The following is an 11,755-nucleotide window of genomic DNA, read 5'->3' as shown; positions in this document are numbered from 1 at the left end:
TGTTAGTGCCCAACCCACTTTTCTTATTTTTGAACTGCAGCCCCCCAGTGACCAACTTTGCAAATGGGGGACTCAGGCATAAAAATTGTGAGACTGACAGCATATTATACTTCACCATTTAAATAGGTGAAATGTTATTGGCTGTTGGTGGCCCCGCCCACTTTTTTTTCTAATACCCAGCAAAAACCCAGTGACTAACTCTGGAAAGTTTAACAACCCTGGAATTAATATTTAAATAATGGCATCAGTTTAAATATAAAGCAATGAAATCTAATGGGTGGAAATGGATTGGCTGTTGGTGGCTCCTCCCACTTGTTCTAACCCTGAATATGTAGTCACCCAGTGACTGACTGTGCAAAGTTTGGGAACCCTGGCATAAATAGTGTGAGAAAAGCAGCATTTTAAATTTAAACCAAAATAATTCAATAGGTGAAGTCTGATTGGCTGTTAGCGGCTCCACTCACTTTTCAAAACCTAAAAATGCAGTCCCCTAGTGACCCTGGTGTTAATACTGTGAGAATGGCAGCAGGTTGAATTTACCCATTGAAAATCAATAGTTAAAATCTGATTGGCTGTTTGTGGCTCCACCCACTTATTCTACCGCTGAACCACAGTTACCTGGTGACTAGCACTTTGGGGACCTTAGTATTAATATTTAAAGAATGGCAGAAGTTTAAATATAAACATATGAAGTCTATAGGTGAAATCTGATTGGCTGTTGGTGGCTCCGCCTAGTTTTTCAAAACTAAAATTGCAGTCCCCTAGTGACCAACTGTGAAAAGTTTGGGGACCCTGGTGTTAATTCTGTGAGAATGGCAGCAGGTTGGATTTCAAACAAGCAAGCAGCAACGGCACTCAAGAGCTACATACGGGACTTGCCCTTAAAATATTCTTTATTGCGGAAATGCAACGTTTCGAGGCTAAGACAGCCCCTTTGTCAAGCTGTCTTAGCCTCGAAACGTTGCATTTCCGCAATAAAGAATATTTTAAGGGCAAGTCCCGTATGTAGCTCTTGAGTGCCGTTGCTGCTTGCTTGTTTGGAGTCTGGGGGGAGGGTGCCGATCCCTCTCTAGCATTGTGCACCGAGCGGTGAACTTCTATTGGAGAGCTGAGGGAGTGCGGGTTAAGGTTCGTTGTATATAAGCAGGTTGAATTTCCCCATTAAAAGTCAATAGGTAAAATCTGATTGGCTGTTGGTGGCTCCACCCATTTAAAAAATACAAAAAAACCTTAAATGCATAGTCACCCAGTGACTGACTATGCAAAGTTTGGGAACCCTGGCAACAAACCAATAAAAATCAATAGGTGAAATCTGATTGGTTGTTGGTGGCTCCGCCCACTTTTCAAAACTAAAACTGCAGTCCCCTAGTGACCAACTGTGAAAAGTTTGGGGAACCTGGTGTTAATTCTGTGAGAATGGCAGCAGGTTGAATTTCCCCATTGAAAGTCAATAGGTAAACTCTGATTGGCTGTTGGTGGCCCCGCCCACCATCTTACCTTATACCACAGTTACCTGGTGCCTAACGCTGCAAAGTTTGGGGACCCTGGTGTTATTACTGTGAGAATGGCAGCAGGATGGATTTCCGCCAAATCAATAGGTAAAATCTGATTGGCTTTTCACAGCTCCGCCCATTTTTGGGCATCCAGCAATTATCATATTTTTATTCAGGCTGACCCCATGACTGTGTGATTCAAGTTTGGGGAGTGCAACCTCAAAGCTATAAGGTTGGCAGCAGTTTAAATTTCCCCATTAAAGTCAATGTGTGAAATTTGATTAGCTGTTGTTGACCCCTCCCACTTTGGGGTCATCCAACAAATGTTGCTGCTTCATTCGAGGTGACCCCATGATTATGGTATTCAAGTTTGGGGGTGTAGCTTCAAAGCTGTAAGAGTGGCAATATCTTCCCTGTCAAAGTCAATGGAAAAATTGGGGGGTTCGGAGCGGCGCCACAAAAAGACGGGGGGGTGGGGGTGGTATCGCTTAGAAAAGCACAAGCAACCTGCTCCGCTATAGGGCGAAGAAGTGTGGGGAGTTTGGGTGCTGTACCCCAAAAACTGTAGGAGGAGTAGCGTTTAGAAAATGGGGGCGCTAAGAAGAAGAAGAAGCGGAAGAATAAGCCAAAGTCGAAGAACAGTATGTTGGGGTTTTCCACCCAACATAACTAGACCCCAAAACCCCACAAGTTCTGCCCATCTCTTCCACTTCCTGATGCCTTTTTTCCCAGGCTGTGCAAGGGGGGCGGCACAACACGGCAAATGGAACTGTAGGATAGGAACTAATTAGCAGCTAAGCTGACCTGAGAGGGAACTGAAACCCATATTTGCTTGTGTAACTGTAGGGCTGTGATTGGCTATCCCCCTCCTACTGTGCTTCTGGCAGGGACCATTAGGACAGTGATCCCTAACCAGCAGCTCATGGGCAACATGTTGCTCCCCAACCCCTTGGATGTTGCTCTCAGTGCCCCCAAACCAGGTAGTTATTTTTGAATCCCTGACTTGGGGGCAAGTTTTGGTTGAATACAAACAAGATTTACTACCAAATAAAGCCCCTGTAAGCTGATAGGGTGCATAGAGGCTCCCTAATAGCCAATCTTAGCCCTTATTTGGCTCCTCCATGAACTGTTATGGTGCTTGTGTTGCTCTCCAAGTCTTTTTACATTTGACTGTGGCTCGCAAGTAGAAAAGGTTGGGGATCCCTGCATTAGGTCATGTCCACCCCTCATTTGAAACAGGGAAAGGGACCTGAGAGGATCTATAGGGAACTCCAGTAAAGGGGCCATTTTAACAGATAGTACTCATTTTAATTCCAAAGTGAGACCACCACCAATATTATTTATAATTGCCTACAGCAGTGCTGTCCAACTGGCGGCCCGCGACCCCCCTCTGTGTGGCCCCCACCTGTCTGGCTGCTTTTATGGCTTACCTTTGTGTAAACTTTAAATGGTATCAGTACTGAGATTAACTGCCCCCCCTGCAGGGTCGGACTGGGGGGTGCAGGGCCCACCGGGGCTCCCGCCTCAGGGGCCCTGCAGGTGCCCCAGCCGCGTCCCCTAACCCCCCCAAGGGCCCCCCTAACCCCCCCGAAGGGCCCCCGCCTGACGTCCTCCCCGAGCGCGTATAAATTGAACGCGTCGGGGAGGAACAGTCAGTAGCGGGGAGCGCCGGCAAAGGTCGGACTGGGCCGCTGGGGCCCACTAGGGCTGGGGCCCACCGGGATTTTTCCCGGTGTCCCGGCGGCCCAGTCCGACCCTGCCCCCCTGCATGGTTCTCACCTCAGATTCAGGCTGTAACCCCCTGTATTGTTTAAAAATGTAATCCCCTGTGTTGTTCACACCTTTTAATCCCTGCATTGTTCACCCCCTGCAGTGTTCACACCTCAGGCTCAGGCTGTAATCACCCACATTGTTCACCTCTTCATACCTCAGACATTGTATGTACTGCCTGGCCTATGCTGCCTGTGTATAGGCAGCATAGGGTAGGCAGAGTATGGCACATAGGCAGCATAGGGCAGGGAGGGTATGGCACCCACATGGAGCATAGGACAGGCAGAGTATGGCACATAGGTGGCATAGGGCAGGGAGGGTATGGCACTCACAGGCAGCATAGGACAGGCAGAGTATGGCACACACAGGCAGCATAGGACAGGCAGAGTATGGCACACACAGGCAGCATAGGACAGGCAGAGTGCTGCCTGTGTGTGCCAAACCCTGCCCTAAGCTGCCTGTGGGAGGTGAACCTGGCAGGGGTTTATTCTGGGGGTTTGTTAGCAGCTGGAAATAGCCATTAAATGGTCCCTAAGGTGTGTAATTATGTGCTGGGGGTTGCTGTGCTATCCACAGGGGAGGAGGAGTCATATGGATTTAAGGGTGTGTCTTAATATGACATAATATAATTCTTTAACATATGAACGATGGTTGATATTCCTGCAGCGACCATTGTGATAAAATGGGTGTGGTTTGAAGTGGGTGTGGTTTAAAATGGGGGAGTGGGCAAAACTGGCTTCCTTTAGCGGCCCTCCACCTTATACGCGAGATAAATTCCAGCCCTCGGCACCGCAGAAGTTGCACAGCACTGGCCTACAGGATTAAAGTTTTGCAACATTGTTTAAAAAGTAACAACCAGGAGTTCAGCTAATGCTGCTTTCTGTAGCAATTACAAATAACTTTTAAAGCACTAATTTTTGTTAAATTGATATTGGAAAGTTGTTTCTTTAATTGGGTAAAAAAAAATTTTTTGGCGTTGACATGTCCTTTAACCCTTTAAGTGCCAAGGGACGTAGATTCTACGTCCCAGGTACCAAGGGACCAAAGTGCCATGGGACGTAGAATCTACGTCCAATGGCACTGTCGGGTTTACAAGCGCTGCGCTCGCTTTTAAAGCAGCGCAGCGCTTGTAAACCCCTCAGATCCCCCTAGGCAACGAGCAGAGTAAGACATACTCACCGATCCGGGTCCCCGAGCCGCACCGATCGCGTCGCCAGCCAATGACAGCAGTGGACACGCGTTGATGACGTGTCCACTGCTGTCCCTTTAAATAGCGCCGCCTACTGTCGGCTCCCTCACTCCTGCTGCGCACTTCGGACGAGATGGAGCTCCCCTGCTGCCTTCCTGCTGGATTGATCGCCCCTGATCGCCCCTGATCGTCTGCCTGCCTTGGGTAAGCTGAACTACAACTCTCTACCACTGTTTATTTTGCTTATTTCTATCTCAACTGTCTAAAAAATTTTTTTTTTTTTTTTTTGCATTTTTTCTTCTATCTTTGTCATTATTACACTTTTGTACACATACACACTGATTTACAACTTTCCCAAGCACACACAGACACTTACACACACACTTACACTTACACTTTTTTTTTTTTTTTTTTTTTTTTTTTCTTTCTTTCTTTTCTTTTCTTTCTGTCTTTGCTTTCTTTGGCAGTCTTTTTTTTTACTAAAACTTTATTTCTGATCTTGCTCTATAATTATCTGATTTATTTGGTTGCATTTTAGTGTTTTTTTGGCATTTTCATAATTGATTTCTGTTTTTGAATTATTCTATTGCACTGTAACTTTTTGTATTGCTATTGGGTGCTGAATTTGCAGTGACGTTGGTGGATCCAGGGCTCTGACCACCGATTTCATTGCAATTATTGTTCTTCTGTTGGTTTAGGTGGTTTTATTGGATTTTACGGTGTTTTATCTTTGCATTGTTCTTTATTGTGTGTTTAGTGCCCCCAAAAAGGTTGCTTTTGCAGTGACATTGGTGGATCCAGGGCTCTTACCGATTTCATTGCAACTATTGTTCTTTGATTGCTTTTAGTGGTTTTATTCCATTTGATTTCAGTTGTTCTAGAAAGGTCCAGAGGTGCTAAGATTGTTCTGGTAGTTTCTATTGCCAAGGGTTAGGCTGATGCCACACGAGGCGTAGGGCTGATTTTTTCAGCAAGTGGAAAAACGCTTGCCGAAAATTCAGCCCTACGCCTGCTACTTGTTCCTGCACCCGAATGAATGGGATACGCTCGGGTGCAGGCACGTGTAGCCGATATACGCATGAAAACGCGAGACTTTGCATTCTCACGCGTTTTCATGCGTATATCGGCTACATGTGCCTGCACCCGAGCGTATCCCATTCATTCGGGTGCAGGCAAAAAAAAAGGGGTGCATAGAGTGCAGCCCCAATATTATGCATTTTCAGGTTTGGCGGCCATGTACTTATGTGCAACCAGACATAGGTATCGTTTTATTCAGGGGAACTTGCAGATTGATGGTTAGTAAGTTTTTGGTAGTTGCCATGGAGATTTTGGGGAGAAATCTAGGTTTTTTATCTGGTTTTTCCTTGATTTCTGACCAAAATCTAGGTTTGTATCTGGTTTTTCCTTGATTTCTGACCAAAGCGCTGACTTCTGCAAGGGACTGCGGCCACAATTTTCCATGTAGAAAGAGAAGAGTGGCGTCTCTGAATAGCTGAAGGTGTGCACTTTTCGTAAATATATAGATTGTGGGGGTTATCTCACAGGTAGGGGGGGTTAACAGTGAAAAACTGCAGGTAGTGCACATAGAGCGCAGCCCCCAAAATTTCAACTGAAATTGCCCTTATGCATTGCCCCTGTTTTGGGGCATTTGGTGGCCACGTCTTTATGTGCACCCATACATATGGGGTATCGTTTTATTCAGGGGAACTTGCAGATTGATGGTTAGTAAGTTTTTGGTAGTTGCCATGGAGATTTTGGGGAGAAATCTAGGTTTGTATCTGGTTTTTCCTTGATTTCTGACCAAAGCGCTAACTTCTGCAAGGGACTGCGGCCACAATTTTCCATGTAGAAAGAGGAGAGTGGCGTCTCTGAATAGCTGAAGGTGTGCACTTTTCAGAAATATATAGTTTGCGGGGGTTATTTCACAGGTATGGGGGTGTTTAGACTAAATAACTGCAGATAGAGCACAGCCCCCCCTTATGCATTGCCCCTGTTTGGGGGCATTTGGTGGCCACGTCTTTATGTGCACCCATACATATGGGGTATCGTTTTATTCAGGGGAACTTGCAAATTGAGGTTTAGTAAGTTTTTGGTAGTTGCCATGGAGATTTTGGGGAGAAATCTAGGTTTTTATCTGGTTTTTCCTTGATTTCTGACCAAAATCTAGGGTTGTATCTGGTTTTTCCTTGATTTCTGACCAAAGCGCTGACTTCTGCAAGGGACTGCGGCCACAATTTTCCATGTAGAAAGAGAAGAGTGGTGTCTCTGAATAGCTGAAGGTGTGCACTTTTCGTAAATATATAGATTGTGGGGGTATCTCACAGGTAGGGGGGGTTATCACTGAAAAACTGCAGGTAGTGCACATAGAGCGCAGCCCCCAAAATTTCAACTGAAATTGCCCTTATGCATTGCCCCTGTTTTGGGGCATTTGGTGGCCACGTCTTTATGTGCACCCATACATATGGGGTATCGTTTTATTCAGGGGAACTTGCAGATTGATGGTTAGTAAGTTTTTGGTAGTTGCCATGGAGATTTTGGGGAGAAATCTAGGTTTGTATCTGGTTTTTCCTTGATTTCTGACCAAAGCGCTAACTTCTGCAAGGGACTGCGGCCACAATTTTCCATGTAGAAAGAGGAGAGTGGCGTCTCTGAATAGCTGAAGGTGTGCAATTTTCAGAAATATATAGTTTGCGGGGGTTATTTCACAGGTATGGGGGTGTTTAGACTAAATAACTGCAGATAGAGCACAGCCCCCCCTTATGCATTGCCCCTGTTTGGGGGCATTTGGTGGCCACGTCTTTATGTGCACCCATACATATGGGGTATCGTTTTATTCAGGGGAACTTGCAAATTGAGGTTTAGTAAGTTTTTGGTAGTTGCCATGGAGATTTTGGGGAGAAATCTAGGTTTTTATCTGGTTTTTCCTTGATTTCTGACCAAAATCTAGTGTTGTATCTGGTTTTTCCTTGATTTCTGACCAAAGCGCTGACTTCTGCAAGGGACTGCGGCCACAATTTTCCATGTAGAAAGAGAAGAGTGGTGTCTCTGAATAGCTGAAGGTGTGCACTTTTCGTAAATATATAGATTGTGGGGGTATCTCACAGGTAGGGGGGGTTATCACTGAAAAACTGCAGGTAGTGCACATAGAGCGCAGCCCCCAAAATTTCAACTGAAATTGCCCTTATGCATTGCCCCTGTTTTGGGGCATTTGGTGGCCACGTCTTTATGTGCACCCATACATATGGGGTATCGTTTTATTCAGGGGAACTTGCAGATTGATGGTTAGTAAGTTTTTGGTAGTTGCCATGGAGATTTTGGGGAGAAATCTAGGTTTGTATCTGGTTTTTCCTTGATTTCTGACCAAAGCGCTAACTTCTGCAAGGGACTGCGGCCACAATTTTCCATGTAGAAAGAGGAGAGTGGCGTCTCTGAATAGCTGAAGGTGTGCACTTTTCAGAAATATATAGTTTGCGGGGGTTATTTCACAGGTATGGGGGTGTTTAGACTAAATAACTGCAGATAGAGCACAGCCCCCCCTTATGCATTGCCCCTGTTTGGGGGCATTTGGTGGCCACGTCTTTATGTGCACCCATACATATGGGGTATCGTTTTATTCAGGGGAACTTGCAAATTGAGGTTTAGTAAGTTTTTGGTAGTTGCCATGGAGATTTTGGGGAGAAATCTAGGTTTTTATCTGGTTTTTCCTTGATTTCTGACCAAAATCTAGTGTTGTATCTGGTTTTTCCTTGATTTCTGACCAAAGCGCTGACTTCTGCAAGGGACTGCGGCCACAATTTTCCATGTAGAAAGAGAAGAGTGGTGTCTCTGAATAGCTGAAGGTGTGCACTTTTCGTAAATATATAGATTGTGGGGGTATCTCACAGGTAGGGGGGGTTATCACTGAAAAACTGCAGGTAGTGCACATAGAGCACAGCCCCCAAAATTTCAACTGAAATTGCCCTTATGCATTGCCCCTGTTTTGGGGCATTTGGTGGCCACGTCTTTATGTGCACCCATACATATGGGGTATCGTTTTATTCAGGGGAACTTGCAGATTGATGGTTAGTAAGTTTTTGGTAGTTGCCATGGAGATTTTGGGGAGAAATCTAGGTTTGTATCTAGTTTTTCCTTGATTTCTGACCAAAGCGCTGACTTCTGCAAGGGACTGCGGCCACAATTTTCCATGTAGAAAGAGAAGAGTGGTGTCTCTGAATAGCTGAAGGTTTGCACTTTTCGTAAATATATAGATTGTGGGGGTTATCTCACAGGTAGGGGGGGTTAACACTGAAAAACTGCAGGTAGTGCACATAGAGCGCAGCCCCCAAAATTTCAACTGAAATTGCCCTTATGCATTGCCCCTGTTTTGGGGCATTTGGTGGCCACGTCTTTATGTGCACCCATACATATGGGGTATCGTTTTATTCAGGGGAACTTGCAGATTGATGGTTAGTAAGTTTTTGGTAGTTGCCATGGAGATTTTGGGGAGAAATCTAGGTTTTTTATCTGGTTTTTCCTTGATTTCTGACCAAAATCTAGTGTTGTATCTGGTTTTTCCTTGATTTCTGACCAAAGCACTGACTTCTGCAAGGGACTGCGGCCACAATTTTCCATGTAGAAAGAGAAGAGTGGTGTCTCTGAATAGCTGAAGGTGTGCACTTTTCGTAAATATATAGATTGTGGGGGTATCTCACAGGTAGGGGGGGTTATCACTGAAAAACTGCAGGTAGTGCACATAGAGCGCAGCCCCCAAAATTTCAACTGAAATTCCCCTTATGCATTGCCCCTGTTTTGGGGCATTTGGTGGCCACGTCTTTATGTGCACCCATACATATGGGGTATCGTTTTATTCAGGGGAACTTGCAGATTGATGGTTAGTAAGTTTTTGGTAGTTGCCATGGAGATTTTGGGGAGAAATCTAGGTTTGTATCTGGTTTTTTCTTGATTTCTGACCAAAGCGCTAACTTCTGCAAGGGACTGCGGCCACAATTTTCCATGTAGAAAGAGGAGAGTGGCGTCTCTGAATAGCTGAAGGTGTGCACTTTTCAGAAATATATAGTTTGCGGGGGTTATTTCACAGGTAGGGGGGGTTAACACTGAAAAACTGCAGGTAGTGCACATAGAGCGCAGCCCCCAAAATTTCAACTGAAATTGCCCTTATGCATTGCCCCTGTTTTGGGGCATTTGGTGGCCACGTCTTTATGTGCACCCATACATATGGGGTATCGTTTTATTCAGGGGAACTTGCAGATTGATGGTTAGTAAGTTTTTGGTAGTTGCCATGGAGATTTTGGGGAGAAATCTAGGTTTGTATCTAGTTTTTCCTTGATTTCTGACCAAAGCGCTGACTTCTGCAAGGGACTGCGGCCACAATTTTCCATGTAGAAAGAGAAGAGTGGTGTCTCTGAATAGCTGAAGGTGTGCACTTTTCGTAAATATATAGATTGTGGGGGTTATCTCACAGGTAGGGGGGGTTAACACTGAAAAACTGCAGGTAGTGCACATAGAGCGCAGCCCCCAAAATTTCAACTGAAATTGCCCTTATGCATTGCCCCTGTTTTGGGGCATTTGGTGGCCACGTCTTTATGTGCACCCATACATATGGGGTATCGTTTTATTCAGGGGAACTTGCAGATTGATGGTTAGTAAGTTTTTGGTAGTTGCCATGGAGATTTTGGGGAGAAATCTAGGTTTTTTATCTGGTTTTTCCTTGATTTCTGACCAAAGCGCTGACTTCTGCAAGGGACTGCGGCCACAATTTTCCATGTAGAAAGAAAAGAGTGGTGTCTCTGAATAGCTGAAGGTGTGCACTTTTCAGAAATATATAGTTTGTGGGGGTTATTTCACAGGTAGGGGGGGTTAACACTGAAAAACTGCAGGAAGTGCACATAGAGCGCAGCCCCCACATTTTTAGCTGTAATTGCCCTTGTGCATTGCCCCTGCTTTGGAGTGTTTGGTGCCCATGTCTTTATGTGCACCCATACATATGGGGCATCATTTTATTCAGGAGAAGTTTGTCTTTCAAATATGCCTTTGTTAGAAAATTTTTATGATATTTTTTTTTGTCAAATCCACATTTGATCATGCGTCCAAGTTTACGTTTTAGAAAAAAAAAAAAAATGTCATAAAAAGTTCCAAATTTCACAATGCACTGACAAAAGGTATTTGGCTTTTGAGTGAAAACTACATTGCACCTAGAAACCTGAAGGTCTGTAGTTTCTAAAGATACCAAACATGAGGGGATATTTTAGATTTACATATAAGTTATGCTGCATTAACTGTTACAAGCGCTTTTCTGCTTTGTTCTGGTGTGATATTGTACTAAGTATTGCCTTAGTTTGGGGGTTACTTCTGGACAGGAACTGTGGGGTACCACCACATATTTGGTATCGTTGGACTTGGGAGTATCAGGGCTTTTACAAACAATAAAAAAAAGTGAGTAAAATTAACTTTTCTATGGAAAAAAACCTCAAAATATACAGAAATTTTTCATAATTTTATTTTTTTTTTACATATTTCACCCAAAATACACATCATATCTCCAGAAAAGTTATAAAATTTGGTATGTATGTCGAAGCCCAATTAGTGACGAAAAAAACGATATATAATTTCCCTAGTTTCGTGGAGGTTTTCCTACCAAAAAACATTGTTAAAGTGAATGAGTACAAAATGCTTAAAAAACGTCTGGCACTGGGGGGAACCGAAATGACGAATTCGGCTGGCACTTAAAGGGTTAAAGGAGAAGGAAAGGGTATCATCACTGGGTATTTCAAAGGGTATTTATCACAGGGTGGGGACAATTTGTTAGGCACCAACAGTGATTATAACCACCTAAACCTTGGGCTGGTGCTTCTCTTCCCTGAACATCTTCATGTCTCTAACTGGGATCCATTGCAGCTGGCCCGGGCTGTGTACATGCATTAGAAGCAGTTGTTATTCTGTTCCAGCAGGAGGGCCACTGTCCATACCCTCTCCCACATCACTGCTGCTAAAACTATTGCATGAAAGGCACCCTATAGAATGAACAAGGTGCAGTCCCAAGCAGACCTCAGTGTGAGAAATACTGAAGGGGGAATTTGGCTCTAAAGTTCATCTGCCACTCTTTACATCACACGGGGTTTACATTCAGTTGCATCAGAGGCATTTGGTCAACTGCTGTTTTCTGCTGGATGGCAGTGACACAAACACACACTATGCAATTACTAAGGGTGAAGGGAGTTGTGGCTACCTGACAGCAGGAGGGCACAGTATCTAAATGGCTACTGCTTTAATGAAAAGGGCATGCGCCTTACGAGGGTGTTTAAGT

Source organism: Xenopus tropicalis, chromosome 3 (assembly GCF_000004195.4).
Source record: "Xenopus tropicalis strain Nigerian chromosome 3, UCB_Xtro_10.0, whole genome shotgun sequence".
In the NCBI taxonomy this organism is placed as follows: Eukaryota; Metazoa; Chordata; class Amphibia; order Anura; family Pipidae; genus Xenopus; species Xenopus tropicalis.
The sequence above is the reverse complement of the archived record's forward strand: the minus strand, read 5'-3'. Positions refer to the sequence as shown.